General features: G+C 39.5%; 1 pseudogene; it reads right to left on the bottom strand.

The window, feature by feature from the left end:
* Positions 1-221: 221 nt before the first annotated feature.
* Positions 222-995, bottom strand: LOC105540688 (annotated as a pseudogene).
* Positions 996-18,455: the final 17,460 nt, after the last annotated feature.

Here is an 18,455-nt window from a genome sequence, read left to right as displayed (position 1 = left end):
TCCCTCCCTCCTTCCTTCCTTCTTTCCTTCCTTCCTTCCTTCCTTCCTTCCTTCCTTCCTTCCTTCCTTCCTTCCTTCCTGTGAAAGTGGTTTTCTCTGGTGGCATGTTTTAATTTCTTCCTTTTTATCTTTTGTATACCTGTGGTAGTCTTTTTTTTCAAAGTGAAAGTAGTCACTATTTATTAACTAATCAGATCACAAACATAAGCATGATAGTCACCTTAATTCATCTTTCTGATAAGCTTGTCGATATGGTCTTCTCTGTGGCCAGTATCTCCACCTTCTACAAAATGGGTGGTCTTCTTCTTAATTCTAGCTCATGGAGAGTATGATTTGAAAGGCCACAGAAAGTTATTTGCTTCTTGCAAGCATTTTCCAATAGTATCAATCTCATGAATCAGATTTGCCATGCAGATGATGCCATAGTTACCAAAATATCAAACAATCAAAGTGTTACCTGTCAAGACAGCTCACTTCTTATTGAATTTGCCATAACCATACTTGTAGATTGCTGACATCTACTGACTTCCTCACTGTTCACTTACTGACTTCAGGTTTGGGTACCCCCATGTAACATATGGTCCTACAATCCTCAGCATATTAATTGAAGCCTTGTTGAGCTTACCAAAGCTTCCACTGAAAATCTGAAGAAGGTGAAGAAGCTGCAATGCTTTTCAGACCTTTGGGCTCACACCATTGATACCTCTAATCCTGCTGACAAATGCCAATTTGGGCTCTGCAGGAAATAGAAGTTGCTAGCTTTTTTTTTTTGTCATCCTAGCCATTCAAATCTCAATTCTGTACGTTTGCCTATATTCCTTGTGAGAGTGCTTAGCTTTTTCGTAGATGAGCTTCCTTCTTGCCTTTCAGTGCATCTTTTGGGCAAACTTCTTTCTCAGATGCTTTATCTTCAGCTCTGCAAAATTCCTTCACTTTTTTTTTTGAGGGGATTCTAACACACCAGAAACCTTCTTCTTCTCTTTGATACCCTCCATGGTTCCAGCAGGAAAACAGGCCAACTCCACGTTGGCCTGTTGTAGGTCTTTTTATTTGAGGTTACCATGAGGCTTGCAAATGACATCTTATAACCCTTTATTTTACACTGGTGACAAGTTAACTCTGATTGCAAAAACAAACTAACAAGCAAAGAGAAAACTAATAAAAGCTCTATACTTTAATTTCATCCTTCCCTGCTTTTTAAATTTTTGTTGTTTCTATTTATATCTTATTATGTTGTCTATGTCTCAAAAAGTTGTAGTTATTATTTTTATAGGTTCATCCTGTAGTCTTTCTACTGAAGATATGAGTAGTTTATACACCACGATTACAGTGTTATAATATTCTGTGTTATTTTGTGCACTTACTAGGACCAGTGAGTTTTGTTCCTTCACGATTTCTTATTGCTCATTAACATCTTTTTCTTTCAGAATGAGGAACTCCCTTTAGCATTTCTTGTAGGTCGGGTGTGGTGATGCTGAAATTCCTCAGCTTTTGTTTGTCTGGGAAAGTCTAGTTCTCCTTCGTGTTTGAAGGATATGTTCACTAGATATACTATTCTAGGATAACATTTTTTTTTCTTCATCACTTTAAATGTGTCATGCCACTCTCTTCTGACCTGCAGGATTTCCACTGAGAAGTCTGCTGCCAGATACATTGAAGCTCCTTTATATGTTATTTGTTTCTTTTCTCTTGTGAGATGCTTTTAGTATCCTTTCTTTCTCCTTGACCTTTGAGAGTTTGATTATTAAATGTCTTCTGTTAGTCTTATTTGGGTTAAATCTGTTTGGTGTTCTATAACCTTCTTGTACTTGAATATTGATATCTTTCTCTAGGTTTGGAAAGTTCTCTATTATCTCTTTGAATAAATTTTCTACCCCAGTCTCTCTCTCTACCTCCTCTTTAAGGCCAATAACTCTTAGATTTGCCCTGTTGAGGGCAAATTCATTCTTTTTTATTTTTTTCCTCTCTCCCTGTGTATTTTCAATAGCCCGTCTTCAAGCTCACTAATTCTTTCTTCTGCTTGATCCATTCTGCTGTTCAGGGACTGATGCATTCTTCACTTTGTTAATTCAATTTTTCAGCTCCAAAATTTCGCTTGATTTTTAAAAATTATTTCAATCTTTTCATTACATTTATCTGATAGGATTCTGAATTCCTTCTGTGTTATCTTGAATTTCGTTGCACTTACTCAAAACAGCTATTTTGAATTCTTCGTCTGAAAGGTCACAACCTCTGTCATTCCAGAATTGGTCACTGATGCCTTACTTAGTTTGTTTGGTGAGGTCATGTTTCCTTGGACACTCTTGATGCTTGTGGATGTTCATAACTGTTTGGACATTGGAGAGTCAGACATTTATTCTAATCTTCACAGTCTGGGCTTGTTTGCACCCATCCTTCTTGAGAAAGCTTTCCAGGTATTCAAAGGGAATTGAGTGCTGTGATCTAAGTCTTTGGCCACTGCAGCCATGTGTGCATTAGGGGGCAACCAAACCCAGTAACACTGTGATTCTTCAGACTCGTAGGGGTACCGCTTTGGTGGTCCTGGGTAATATCTGGGAAAAGTCCCTGGATTACCAGTCAGAGTCTTTTGTTCTCTTTTCTTGCCTTCCCCCAAACAAATGGAATCTCTCTATGTGTGTTGAGCTACCTGGAGTTAGGGGTGAAGTGACACAAGCATTGTGGCACCACCACTGGGATTGCGCTGGGTCATACCAGAAGCCAGCATGGGACTGGGTCTTGGCTGAGGCCTATGGCAACCATTGCCTGGCTACTGCTGTTTATTTCAGGCCCAAGGGCTCTTTATTCAGCAGGTGATGAACTCTGCCAGGACCGGATCTTTCCTTTCAGAGCAGCAGGTTCCCTTCTGGCCCAGGGTGTGTCTGAACATGTTGTCCAGGAGCTAAGGCCTGGAATGAGGGCCTTGGGACTCTTCTTGGTGCTTTATTTTACTGTGGCTGAGCTGGTATCCAAGTTGCAAGACAAAGTCCTCTTTACTCTCTTCTCTCTTTTCCTCAAGCAGAAGGAGTGTCTGCCAGAGCTGAGAGCTGTGCTTCCTGGAATTGGGGGATGGGGAGTGATGCAAGCACTCCCTTGGCTGCCCCCGCTCATGTCTCACTAGGTGGCATGCACCTCAAGTCCACTGGCTTTAAGCCCTGCGCAGCACCAGGACTTGCTCAAGAATTGCAGTCCTGATGGCTTAGACTGCCTTTCAAGTTTATTGAGGACCCTAGAGCACTTTACCAGGCAAGTTAGGGGTGTTAGCAAGAACTTGGGGCTAGCAAGTTCTGACTGCTGGGATGGATGATTTCCTCTGGCTAGGGCTGCTCTAAATGCTCCCTCCAGAGCACCAGCTGAATTCTGCCCTGTGTTGCTTTCTGCTGCGATAGGCAGCACTGAGTTCCAATGCAAAGTACCACACTCACTCTCCTCTCCCTCCCCCTAAGCACACAGACTATCTCTCTTTGCCGAGCAGCACTCCTGAGGCATGAGGGAGTAGTGGTGTTGGCAATTCAAGACTGGCTTTCCTACCCTCTTCAGTGCCTCTTTCCTTGATAAGATATTAAAACCAGGAACCACGATCATGCATTTGATTTTTGGTACTTATGAAGGTGGTTTCTTGTGTGAATAGTGGTTCAATTTGCTTTTCCTGTTGGGGGTAGGGGGCGAGAAACACTGGAGGGCTGTATTTGGCCATCTTGCTTCAAGAGGCCTCTCTGGTTGGCTTAGTTGAAGACGACAATCCACCTGCTATGCATGAGAAAAGGTAGCATTTACGTCCAAAGACATTCGATTGTATTGCCACGAGTGTAGAAAAAGTGCTTAAACTCAACTATAAGGAAAACATCTTATTTTCAAGTAAGCAAAATAAAGTCTTCTTTCTTTTTTCAGTTGTTTTCACAATGGGAGAACAGAGAGACATTTCGGTGTAGTGTTTAAACAGATACAGTTTGGATTCAGGCAAACCGGAGTTGAATTTTTGGCTCTGCCACTTTGAAACTCTGCAGTCTTGAACAAGTTGCATGTTTCTCTAAGTCCCAGCTTCTTATCTGTAAAATATGGATAATTATAAAAATATCTCCCCCACAGGGTTTCTGTGAGGTTTAAATGGGATCATACCCAGACAATGCAGTAGCTAGCACAGGGTGGCCTTTCAGTTAATGCTATTTTCTTTCCCTTACACCCTGCCTCATCCTCATCCTCTTTCCTCCAGGCTCAAACTCAGAAGAATAGGGAATCAGTTTTGTCTTGATCACCGATGTATCGCTAAAATTCATCTCATCACAATTACTCAGTAAATATTTGTTGAAAGAATAAATGAACAAATCTCTTCTCTGAGTAAAGCAATTCAGAAAGCTGGGCTCTGCAGGGATCAGATTTGCTTTAAACTATATTTTCGTTTTTCAAATCGAAAAATTTATTTTTCAGATTTATTTTTGTAGAGGCAAGGTCTCACTATGTTGCCCAGGCTGGTCTTGAACCCTTGGCCTCAAGCAATCCTCTTGCCTTGGCCTGCCAAATGCTGGGATTACAGATGTGAGCCACCACATATAGCCAAACAATATTTTCAGAAGCCATACAGAAAAGGGAGTGTGTTACCAAATCCATTAGCCTTCAGAAGACTCTAAAAATGATAGTGAAATTCCTGGTTTATACATAGGCACTTCAAAGAAATTTTTCAAGACTACAGTGGAAGCAAAGAAGAGGCAACTTAATTTTATTGACACATAGAAGTAGTATTTTTTTTTTTTAACATTTCCTTCATTCATGAGAACAGAGAATCACCATGAGTCTTGCCTAAAGATATTGAATCAATGTGCTGCTTTAGCTAAAAATAGAAAGGAAAGGTCATCAAGAAGATCAACAAAATGTACATTAGTTTGTCTTTGGCTATGACAAGGCTCACCCTTGCCTGAAAAGTAAGTCTAATTCTATGATAACCACTGCTAAAAAATCAGAAGATGCAATTTCTTGATCCCACAAACATAAAATAGTTAGTATGCCTCTTTGTCCTCTTTGTTTCATAAGGGATTCTAAGAAGCATTTAAGGGAATGTAGAGTATGTGCTCGCTGGTAAAGAGTTAGTCATTTTATAATATGCTTAAAAATCACTTTATTTTTAGAATGTTCCCTTTTATCATTGACATCTTAATGTACTGTAATTTAAAGTTTTTGCATGTTGAATGAGCAGAGCACAAGCACTTCACAACGGTGAGAATAATTGCTACTTAAATATGCCATAAATCAATATATAATGCAAGGATACACAATAATGGTGCAGAACATTTACCACACTTTGATAGTAATAAAAAATAGTTTAAAAAGGGAGGAGGATGCTAAATGGAAGGCTCATTTTATTCTCACAGAGAAGGGCCAGAACAAAAAGAAAAAAGGAATACTCATTTTAGATATATTCTCTAGTTCTTTATTTGTTAACTAGTTCTTAACTATTTGTTAATGTGATACTCTAAACAGTAAAATCCATGATTTTAGTATGTGTGTATAAACCTGAAACTTACTTTTAGATAATCTCAGGGAGGATATAATTTCATACGTATAAGTACGAACCAAAATTTAAAGGAAAACTAAACTCCATTGTTTCTAAATTTAAAAACCTTTGCGTGTCTTTAAAAACAATTTTGTGCACAGTTGAACTCTCAGGTACAATGGGACTACGATGCTAAAATACTGCAAGTAAAAGTTTTGTTTGTTTGTTTTTTGTTTGTTTTGAGATGGAGTCTCATTCTGTCACCCAGGCTGGAGAGCAGTGGTGAGATTTTGGCTCACTGCAACCTCTGTCTCCCAGGTTCAAGCGATTCTCCTGCCTCAGCCTCCTGAGTATCTGGGACTACAGGTGTGTGTCACCATGCCTGGCTAATTTTTGTATTTTTAGTAGAGATGGGGTTTCACCATGTTGTCCAGGCTGGTCTCGAACTCCTGACCTCAGGTAATCCACCTGCCTTGGCCTCCCAAAGTCCTGGGATTACAGTCATGAGTCACTATTCCTGGCCATAACTTTTCTTAGAACTTAATTAGAGCAAGAAACTTCCAAAACTTTGAAGGAAGATGAGTATAGTGTGTTAAAGGAGGTAATTTTCCTTAATTGCTAAGTCCAAAGTTTACTAGCTTGTAGATAAAGTTTAGAAATTGTTTAAAATAAATCCATGTTTTCTCAGAATAGACTTTCTTGTCCTGTCATCCTTCTGGAACCTGGCATACTATACTGTGACAAGATCAACAGAGAGAGACTGTCTTCACATAAATAATGTAAAGGAGATTAATCAAGATAAAGGAAAATCTTGATTATTTTGCAGAGAATCTCTGAGGGCACTCCACATTGAGTTTTCTCTGGCACCTTTGGTCCTGCTCAGAGATGTCACTCAGGCCCCAGCCTCTTTTCATTTTTCTGCTCTCATGAATGGCGTGTTTCCCTTCATGCTAACAAAATAGCTGCCTCAGCTCCAGACATCGTATCTTTAAAAAAAAAAGTCAAAAAGCAAGCAAGAAAGAAGGTCAGAGAGCTTCTCCTCTATAGTTCTCTTTTTATCAGAAGGAAAATATTTTCCAGAAGCTCCCAAGCTGACTTCCATTTTCTCTTTTGTCTCAATGACTACAACTGTTTTACCCACCTCCCCAACCCAGTCACAACAAAAGAGATGAATATATCCATTGAATTACAACACTCACAATTTGTCCCCTGGGGCTAATAGAGGGGTCAACTTTCACTGAGTACATTGTTACCAAATCTTTGAATGAAATTGGATTCTGTTAGTAAGGAATAAGGTTAAGATGATGTTTGGTCTGAAACCAATAATGCCTACCATACCACACAGACCAGTATATACACCTGAATGTCAATTTATTCATTTACACTGAGAAATATTGCCAAACAAGTTGGGCACTTGAGTTCTTTGGCCAACATATTCTTTTCTCATTAAAAATTTTCATGGGAAGTGCTACGATTTGAATGTGCTCCTCCAAAAAGCCTGGGTTGGAAACTTAATCTCCAGTGCAACAGTATTGGTAGGTGGGGCCTAATGGGGAAGAGTTTAGGTCATGAGGACTCCACCCTTATAAACAGATTAATGTCAATTATGAAAGGGCTTAGAGGTTGCAAGTTCGAGCTCTTGCTCTCTCTTGCTCTCTCTCTCTCTCTCTCTCCCTGACCCCTCTCCCTCTGCCTCTCTCTGCCTCGCTCTTTCCCTCTCTCACTCTCTCGCCTTCTACCTTGGGGTGATGCAAAGGCCTTTGTCAGATCCTGGCACCTTAATACTGGACTTCCCAGCTTCCAGAACTATGAGAAATAAATTTCTTTCCTTCACAAGTTACCCAGTCTATGGTCTTCTGTTATAGCAACACAAAACAGACTAAGACAGGAAGTTAAATTATAATAAGAAAGCTGCCAGATGAGGAATCAAACCTAGAGAAGTAGTTGTTCCTCTGTGCTTCTTGTCTCCTCTGCCTTCAGTGCTTTTCCCTTTTTTTAACTCCCACATGTCCTTGAAAATTCAGCTTAAGCATCATCCCCCTCTAGAAAGCTTTATTACTCCCTCCCTCCAAACCTGCACCTCCCAGCCTTAGCTGAGTTACTTGCCTCTCTTCCATATTACCATGGCATACTGTGCATAACTATCATTACACCTACTCTATCGTACTGCAGTTAGTCCTCTTCACTAAATTTGAGTTCTTTAGAAGCAGAAACTGAGCAACCTTGTATTTGTAGTCTTAGTGGTGAGCACAGGGCTCAATATATAGATATCGAAGGACAGGTATTTGTGGTAGAAAGAATAATGAGCCCTTCCCAAAGATGGCTACATGTTAATCCATGAAACCTGTTGTGATGGTTAGTTACATGTGTCAAATTGGAGGGTGTTTCTGGATGAGATTAACATTTAAATCATTGAACATGTAGTAAAGCAGGCTTCCCTTCATAATGTTAGTGGGCCTCATCCAATCAGTTGAAGGCCTGAATAAAAATAAAAAGACTGGCTTCTCTAACCAAGAGGGAATTTTCCAGCAGACTGCTTTGGATGTCATCGGTACCGCTGGCTTTCCTGATTCTCTGCCTCCTGGCCTTTGGACTGAAACTACACCATTGGCTCTCCTGGGTCCAGAGCGTGCTTGCTCACACACTGCAGATTTTGGACTTGCCAGCCTCCATAATCACATCAGCCAATTCCTTATAGTTTCTCTTTCTTCTCTTTTCTCCCCGTCTAACACTCCCATACCCCCATATACATTCTATTGGTTCTGTTTCTCTGAAGAACCATGAGCATCTATAAGTATATTATCTCGCATGGCAAAAGGGAGTTTGCAGGCATGATTAAGTGAAGGATCTTGAGATGAGGAGATCATCTGGGATTATCTGGTAGGCCCAATGTAATCACAAAGATAATTTGGAAGCAGAAGTGTCAGAGTCAGAGAAGATTGATAGCAGAAGCAGAGGTCCAAATATGTGATTGCTGACTGGAGATTACAAATCAAGTATAGTATTTGTAGGCTGGAAAAGCAAGGAACCAGATAAAACTTCCAGAAGGAATGCAGCCCTGTTGACATCTTAATTTTTTCCCAGCGAGACTCATTTTGGATTTCTGACTTCCAGAACTATAAGAAATTTATGCTGTTTTAAGGTAGTAAGTTTGTGGTGATTTGTTAAAGCAGTAATAGAAAACTAATAAGTATTCAAGAAATATGTATTGATTGACAAAACGACTTAAGTGTTTGATCTATTGAGGTATAATAATAGCTATCATTTATTTATTGCTTGCTATGTAATAGACATTTTTAGACATTCAGTCTTGATCCTCAAAACTAAACCTTCATCAGGTCATAATTATACCCATTTGCAGATGAACAAACTAAAATACAGATTGATAGGATAATTTTAGGAAAGTGTCACACCAGTAAATGTTATAGCAGGTATGGTAAACCAAGGAAAGTTCTTTTTTTCCTTTTTAAAAATTATCCGAAAAGATCTTGGAAAGACACATTCCTCTAAATCTCAGTGCTCCCAGGATATCCTAAGACCTAAGAGCTGCAGCTCTGTCATACAATAGAGGGTTAGCCAATGGTAGTACCAAAAGATGGCCTGAAAGCCCATTAGCCTCTTTCAGATCTCCTTTAGCACCCCTAAAGTAACCCAAACAATAGCGAGATTGAAATAAAAACAGTGTGCTTATTTGCAAATGCAGTTTCAAGACAGGCTTCTAGCTCCTCCTGGTGCAGAGCTTATCTCCCCATAAGTCCCTCCGGCAGGAAGTTCCGGAGCTGCCCAACAGGACTGTCTTTGTCAGGCTCCCACGTCCACAGACTGAGACAAACTAAATATTGGGGATAAAGCTCATCTTTATTGTCATGTTTTTGTATGTTTAGTAATTCCTATCTTTTGAAAATACTAACGTAATCAATTAGACCATAGCCATGGCTTCCTCAGGCAATGAGACAGTCTTTTAAAGCTTATTTTGCATATGTATAAGTGCATCAATTTCTTATACATTTCATACATTTATAACTATCTGACAATCACATTTCTAAGTTATGAGCTTCACTTCATGACTATCCTAATGTATTGCCTATACACAAATTACATAAATATCTGAATATTTACTTAGAAAATCTTTTTAATGAGCAAAGGCTTATAAAGTAATTGCATTATAAAATACCAATTGAAACGATTCATAAACTGTAAAAACTCTTCTCCAAATGTAAGTACATGCAACCACGAGTTTATTTTGAGTAATCATGTCTTGGTGTTCCACTGAGAAATATTTAACACAGTAATAATGATCACTCTTTTATACCTATGGATAAAATAGAAAGGTCTGTTTCCCTTATTTGCTTTTTATAAAAGAAGAGTCATAATTTTTTTTAAATTTCAGAGACTATTTAAATTGCTGTATAGATGACATTTGAAAGAATTGACTGAATGCAATTATTTGTCTAATTGAAGGGTGCTTTTTTAGAACGTAAAGATTAGAAAAGTTTATGGTTAGAACATTTCTAATATGGATAATTTAGTTTGTCTGTATAAAACCAATGTGGGTGGTCTTATCACCACTACCACTGAGTTCACATGCAGAGCATCCTTTTAAAATTTGGGAACTATACATTTGCCAACCACACAGAGTTTGCTTAGTGTTCACATGTGAAGTATGGGTATTTTTACCAGTCCTTTTGTTAAATATATTAATTAACTCACTTACAAATGTTAGAAAGTGGAACAATAAGGAAATTTGTAATAAGCAGTATTTTATTCCCTTCTTACCATTTGCTGATTTCTAACCACAAACATAATTTACAGCAGTAAATATTTTTGGAAGAAATTAATACAGTAACAAATTCTTTTAAATGCTTGTTTGTAATAAATGTTACCTCCAGGCAGGGCACAGTGGCTCACACCTGTAATCCCAGCACTTTGGGAGGTCGAGGCGGGCGGATCACCCGAGGTCAGGAGTTCAAGACCAGCCTGGCCAACATGGTGAAACCCCGTCTCTATTAAAAATACAAAATTAGCCAGGCGTGGTGGTGCATCCCTGTAATCCCAGCTACTGAGGAGGCTGAGGCAGGAGAATCACTTGAACCTGGGAGGTGGAGCTTGCAGTGAGCTGAGATCGTGCCACTGCACTCCAGCTTGGGTGACAAGAGTAAAACTCCATCTCAAAAAAAAAAAAGTTACCTCCAAAAACTACAGCATCTAAAGCTTCAAAAATAATAAATAAAAGGCAAAATCCTTTTGATGAACTTTTATCTTTTCTCTGCCAAACCAGCTTTCAATCTTGACTCCTTCTTTTCCCTGGCTATGTATCCCCTTGTATCAAATAATTCGCTGGAAGTCAGGATGCAGTCCTAGCTACCTAAAAGGCTGAGGCAGGAGGATCACCTGTACCCAGAAGTTCAAGGCCAGCTTGGGCAACAGAGTGAGATTCTGTCTCTAAAAAATTAATAATAACAAAATGAAATCATTCTCTGAGTTCTACAAATTCTCAATCTTAGTATTTCCATGGGCGTATCACTCTCTATTGTAACTCTCTTAATTCCAGCCACCATCATCTCTTAGCTTGGTTTATGACAATAGTCCTCTAAATGGTTTATCAATTTCTTTGCCTCTAACCTCCACTACCAACCTCCCACATTGGTGGAATTTCACTCTCTAAAATTCCAACAGAGCAACTACGCTTTGTAAAGTGAAAATCAAATCATGCCACTCTGCTACTCTGCTGCTTAAATCCTTCAACAGCTTCTTACTGCTCTCAGAACCGATTTCAAACTTCAGACGTTGAGACATGAAGCCCTAGGTGATTTAGACCCTGTTTAGGTCCCCAAATGTATGATCACTTAACAATACAAACCCAAAGCGCAAGGACCATGACTTAAAAACAAATTACTAATGTTATCATTGCCAGTTCAGTGTCTGGAAGATACTAGGTGCTCAATAAATATTTGTTAAGAATTTTCTGGCCTAGTTCTATAGTGTGAAAAATATATTCTCAATCTATTGAAGCTGATATGAAATTCACAGGCTTCCCAAATTCTCCATCAGCTCTCTGAGATTCATCTTCACTAGTATTCACTTTCTGGCACTGTGGCACTATGCTTTCTTGATTTATGAAACTCTATGACATTAGACCACAGCCAAGGGCTACATCCCAGAGTACTGCCTGGGGGAGCCCCTCAACAAATGAAAGTCAACTCTCTTTAAGTTGCATGAGTAGAGAGCATATAAAACTTAGTATATTTTATTTTAACTACTAAAATTCAATTTGCATTCTGAGATTTTAAAAATGGTATTTCAAATGTACATATGAACCCCTAGAAAGTTATTTTAACATTTAGTGTCTGTGTAAATAAACAAATAAATACTATTAAGTCAGAGAGGTTTTTAAATTTTAAGGCAAGCTTTCCTAGTGATTTTGGTCTTAGCTCTAAACCACCCATTATAGTTAAACTTTCAGATGTTCCCTGAATCGCTCATCACTAACCATTCTCCTTTTCCTGCCTCTTTGAGTAGTTCCATAAAAATACATATTATGAATTTGGTAGCACTCAATTTCATCATGAAAAGAATCTCATTACTTAACATTGGGATTCACTGGATGAGAGGTGGCATTTAATATAATTTAAATGATGAGATAAGCAAGTTAAGCCATTAATGAGGATGGAGAGATTATATACTTAGCATCTTTGGTTATCACTTTTGAAATAATTCATATGCTCACCCATACTTTCATCCATCTATTCATTCAATTATTTCCTGAGAATCTACTATGTGCCAGCTTCTGTTCAAGGCAGTGGGGATACAGCATCTCTTATATAGCAGGTGAGGTCTGTCCCCTTATGGAGTTTATATTTGCTGAGCAGAGACAAACATGAAACAAAGAGGCAAAATTAAGAATAATATAGCTTCAGAAATTGCTAACTACTCTAAAATATCTAAAATGTGGCAATGGGATAAAGTGACAGGGGAGAGATGCTAACTTTTGTCAGGGTGATTCAATAAAGGATTTCAATGATGCATTTTTAACAATGAGGAGGAGCCGCAGGAAGATCTAGAGGAACAGTGACCTAGACAGGGCAGAGACAGGGCAGACAAACACAAGAGCCCTGGTATGGAAATAAACATGCATATTCTAGAAAAATAAAGAGCAGTGTGGGATATCATAATATAATGACTCTGTGCCTGGACAAGAGATAATGATGGCTTGAACTAGGGTTTTAACATTGAAGATGTTAAGTGGTTGAGCTGGGTATATATTTGGAGGTCCAACCAACAAGACTTTTTATGGCATGTGGGGGTATGAGGAAAGAGCCGCTCCTAGGTTTTTGACTTAAATAGCTGGGTAGATGGTGGTACTGTTTACTGAGATGGAGAATATCGGGGGAGTTCTCTTTAGAATTTGTTATTTGTTCCATTTGTAATCTGATAAATATATAATACACCCAAGAAGAGATATCAAGTAGAAAGTATAGAATATTTGAGTCTGGAACTCAAGATAGGCCAGAAGTGTCACTTTCATCAAACACTTCTCTGCTACAGGCTATTTTCTTTCATATTAACTCAAAATTCATGAGAACTGCAGTCACCCACATCAATATAATATAACTATAACTAAGAACTGAGACCACCTGTGTCAATATGACTTAGTTATTTGTTCCAAGAAAACTTGTCCAGAGGAGGTAAGACCATAAACCAATAAATAACTTCACTGTTTTCTTCAGGAAATCCCTGCAAATCAGATCATCTGAGAGAAGATGGCTTACCTGGATAAAGCTCCCTTATCAAATCATGGTTTATATATCAAGAGTCATGTCAAAAGTCTCACCTCACTATGCCTACCAACCCTAAACTATTATTTCACAAACTTGCGCAATCCCAATCTGTTCCCCACTTTGTTGTTTATTACTATTTTATTTTTATGTTTTTAGAGACGGGGTCTCACTCTGTCACCCAGGCTGGAATGCAGTGATGCAATCATAACTCACTGCAGCCTCAAACTTCTGGGCTCAAGCAATCCTCCCACCTCAGCCTCCTAAGTAGCTGGGTTTATAGGCATAGGCCAGTGCACCCAGCTAATTAACAACAATTTTTGTGAGGGGAAGTAGAGAAAGGGTCTCATTTCATTGCCCAGGCTGGTCTTGAACTCCTGGTTTCAAAAGGTCCTCCCACCTTGGCCTCCCAAAGTGCTGGGATTATAGGCATGAGTATTCCCCATTTTGAAATACCTCCGGTAGGACCCTTGAGCCAAGATCCCCTAAATCCTACATAATTCTCTGATTCCTCTTCCTTGATTCTGTCGAGATGCTTTTCTCCCTGACTGCAGTGACTTCTAAGAAACTGAGTTTTGCCTTGTTAAGCTTGCCTGGTTGTATTTTGGAGAGTTAAATATTCTGTACTACTTTTTCTTCTGCCTTTACAATAGATGTTCATCCTGCAAATAACTATTCTCTGAAAATAGCTTCTCTGAAGTTCACAATTAGTGGAATGAGATTTCTGAAGCTGGGTGGACCCTTAAACATCTATTCGAATCAGTTGATTTCCCAGACAGGAAAACTGAAGCCAGAGCAATTGTGACTGGTGTGACTGGTCTATTGTCACAGCTGGTTAGCAGCTACTTAGATTATAAACACTTACAACTCCCAGTCTGGCACTCTTTAGGGAAGAATACACCAGCTCATGTTGAGCAAGATGAAATAAATTATTCTATTTTATTTTCTAGGAACTTCCTGGCAGGAGAGCAGCAACCTGGCTGTTTTAAGTTTTAGTTTTATTTATGGTTGTGATGCTTCTGTACTACTTGCCAGGCTGGCTTAGGCATTAATTGGATGTATTCATAAAGACATTAGTAAATTATAATTTACATTTACCAAAAATTCAGATAATGAAAGTTCATTCATCAGCAGAAAGACCAGAAATCTCAACTGCCAAAGCATGTGTTCCTGATGTAGGTGAAGATTTCTCCTAATCTAAACATAGAGAAATGAAACAAAAACAACCCCCAACCCCACTAACTCACCAAATCATGTATTCCTTCTCAGAGGGCAAGATTTGCCATGTAAATAAAATATGCAAGAAGTGACAGTCTCTTTGAATATTCAAAATATGGAGTCTCTTTGAGAAAGCAGAAATACGCAGGGCTGATATGTGTACATCTTCCCATTTTAACTTGTATCTGGTACACACTGCGGAAAAATCTCAAAACTTTTCTGCAAGAACAATTGTAACAATACATTCTCTGCTCCTTGTCCCTTGATTTCAGAAATTGTCTCTTCTGACTTCCATGTTATGACATTGGGAGCTGCCTCATAAATACTCCATGACTCAATGCTCTAGCCATACTTAACTGGACCACAGGGGAGCACCTGGCCCACGGGCCAGTGGACTAGGGACCATGAGATTTAAGTCAGCCTCTCAGTGCCTGGATTATAAATGTATAAAATTGGAACTTGCTGTTAGCTGTACTTTGTCATTTGCAGCAAAAAGCAGAGTAGGCCACATCTTTGCTTAAATGTTCTGCATTGCCCTTGAGCCAGATCATTAGGGTGGGGGAAGCTCTTCAAGCCAATCCCCCCTTATGTACCCAAATTACCAAATTAATACCAGACATGTAGAAAGAATGAAAAATAAAAAAGAATAAAAAGGGAAAAGAGAAGGAAGCACTACCAAATTCCTGCCCTATCCTCCATCCCCTGGAACCAAGGCAACAATGTACCATTTGTACATTCTTTGTTAGGATGGATGGGCTGGCAAAAGATATATTAGGCTCCTTTTCTTTGATCTTCACCATATCTTCTGAACAGGACACAGAGATTAGGCGTTTTTTGTTTTGTTTTGTTTTTTGTTTTTTTCTAGAGCATTATCAGAAGAGGAAGAAGATAGCATGCCAACAGTAAGTATTCATCCCATTTTTGCCCAAACCAATGATCAAGACTCCTCACACATTGTCCTCACCTTATTCTTGTCACAAAAGCAGGGGTCTGAATCTCATCAACTGACACCCCCCTGGCTCCACTCATTAGAAACTACTTTATTTTGCTTTGGGAACAGTGTTTGGTAATACTAAGAGCCAAAACATTCCTGTGGTTAAGATCAGTACAAGACTTCATTTTAATTAAGAAAAAAAGACTTGTAACTGATAAACAAATTTGATCCTTACCCTTCCTCTCCCCAACACTACAGTAAAACTATAAGTAATTCTTCATATGCTAAATTAGTAGACCTCCTTATAATAACTACTGAATCATTGCCATATTAATAATATTCTGTATTATTTTAGTTTAATATAGTAAGTGGTTTGATTAAAAAGTATAAACGAAGTGCTGTAAGAGTATACAGGAGGGAATTTCAGACTGAATTAAGCCTGGATTTAGGCTTTCTCGAAGACAGGGGCTGAGTCTGCAAGAATGAGGAAGAATTGGCCAGGAAGGAATTGTAAGTACATTATAACATTATAAGTAAAGTGTGTAACATGCTTGATCAAAGCAGTGAACACCATGGAGAGGGCCTTACAGAAAAAGTGCAAGATGGGGAATTGTGAGAGTTGAAGGTAGAGAGGGAGAGAATGGGATCAACTCATGAAAACCTCATATACTATCCTAAAGATTGAGATGATTATCCTACAAGGATCACTGAGAGATTCATACAGTGCCTTAGATTGGGTTCCCTGGAAACAGACTCTGAGACAGGAAGTGGTGTGCAGCAAGTTTACTGGGGAGTGTTCTTGTGAGATACATCTGTAAGGAAGGCAGGATTGGGCAGAAGGAGGAGCTGACCTGTAATGCAGCTGTCTCTGAAGCCTCAGCTCATTCCAAAAGGAGATGTGAGATGACCCTTAGAGTTGTCCCAAATTGAGGCAATGGGACAGTACCTTTGTGTTAGTATCTTGGCATGAGCCAGTCATTTACTATCGGCCATTACCTGAGAGGGACTGGAGCTTAGGTAAAGTTGTTCTCCGTAGTGGTTATTTGATGCTAAGTACAGTTCCCAGGGTGGAATGCTGATATTCTCAGCAGTTGGGATAGAGGAATAAGCTTGATGACGTAGTCTTGAACAAAAGCCCCAGTACCCAGTACATATAATAATAGATAACGGTTACTGAGCACGTTCTATGTGTCAGGCACTGTTCTAAGCACTTCAAAAGCACTGTGATATTTAGTCTTCACTTCAAGGCTACGAGAAAGATTCCTTTATTATCTTCATTTTATCTATTCTTATTTTATATTTATGGATTAAAAGGCAGAGAAAGGTTAAGTGATAGAACCAGGGCTCAGACCCAGGCAGTCAGACTCCATAACCTGGGATCATGAACATGACACTGTGCTGCCTTTCAATGAGGAGGAATATGGTCAACTTTGCAGCTTAGATAGCCTTCTTGGTGGAGAAAGGCAGTAAACAAAAGTAAAATTCTTAGAATGTTAGGCAATGACAAGCGCTATGGAGAAATGAGCAGCAGAGAATTGGATAGTGAGGGCCAGAGTGTAGGGCTGGGGGGCAGTTGTGATCTTATACAAGGTAGTGAGGGCAGGTTTCACTGAGAAAGTGATACTTGAACAAAAGCCTGAAAGAAGGGAAGAAAGCAAGTCCTGCAGATACCCAGGCAAATGGCCTTTCATGTAGAGAGATCAGGAGTACAAAAACCTCCAGGTGAGAGCATACTCAGTGTATTAAAGGAAGAGCAAGGAGGCCCTTGGAAATCTGAAAGGCACATCTAACTCAACGTGTCCAAAATTGAGCCCCCGATCTGGAGTGGTAAAGAAGTAGAAGTAGGAGATAAGGTCCAGATTCCTGTCAGAAAATAGAGGCAGATTCTGTAGCACCTTAAAGCCATTCTGGGGACTCCAGCTTTAACTCCACAAGAGATGGGCAGTCATTGGAGGGGTTTGAGCAAAAGAGTGACACAATCTGACTTGTGTTTCGTAAAAATTGTTCTGGCTGCTATGTTAAGAATACATAGTGCAGGCTAAGGGTAAAAAGTAAAGAAACCATATAAGATGCCACAATCCAAGCAAGAGATAATGGCAGCTTAAAACAGAGTGGTAATAGTGGCAGTGGTGAGAATAGTGGAGTCCGGACACATTTTGAAGTAGTGCCAACAGGATTTGCTGAGGGATGGGACATGATGAGTAAGAAAAGGGGGTGGGTGGGGAGGAAGGATGACTCGAGCTTTTGACCTGAGCAACCAGAAAGATGAAGGAAGCTGCCTTTTGCTGAGATGGGTAAATCTGTGGAAGGAATTAGGTTTAGGAGGCGGTGGGAGAAGATCAGGAGCTCAGTTTTAACCTGTTGAGTTTGAGGTGGCTTTTAGATGTCCAAGGAGATATTGAGTAGTAATCAGACATGCAAATCTGGAGTTCAAACAGTGGTCTGAGCTGGAATATGCATTTAGGAGGCTTCAGTATAGGGCCCAGATTTAAAGCCTTGAGATGAGATAAAATTCTCTCAGAGTGCGTACAGATAGGGAAGAGATTTGAGACTTTGGGAGGATGAGGCAGTTGGATCACCTGAGGTCAAGAGTTCAAGACCAGCCTGGCCAACGTGGTGAAATCCCGTCTCTACTAAAAATACAAAAATTAGCCAGGCATGGTGGTGCACACCTGTAATCCCAGCTAGTCGGGAGGCTGAGGCAAAAGAATCATTCAAACCCAGGAGACGGAGGTTGCAGTGAGCTGAGATCAGGCCATTGTACTCCAGCCTGGGTGACAGAGCAAGACTCTGTCTAAAAACAAACAAACAAACAAAAAAACCTAAAGAAGTATTTTGTTTGTTTGTTTTTAATAAAGGGCAATGTTGCAAGATTTTATCGGAAAAGGCCGTATTATTTTTAGAAAATATAAAGCTTCAAGTTGTTCAGCTGCATAACTGGGAAGTCCTCCCTATCAGGATGAGGCACTTTTATAACGTTAGAAAGAGAGAGACGGTTGTGATTACACAGACATCTGCACTGTTTAATTTCAGCTTCCTCCCC

Source organism: Mandrillus leucophaeus, unplaced genomic scaffold (assembly GCF_000951045.1).
Source record: "Mandrillus leucophaeus isolate KB7577 unplaced genomic scaffold, Mleu.le_1.0 Scaffold225, whole genome shotgun sequence".
Taxonomy (NCBI): domain Eukaryota; kingdom Metazoa; phylum Chordata; class Mammalia; order Primates; family Cercopithecidae; genus Mandrillus; species Mandrillus leucophaeus.
This window is presented reverse-complemented; position numbering and strand designations above follow the sequence as displayed.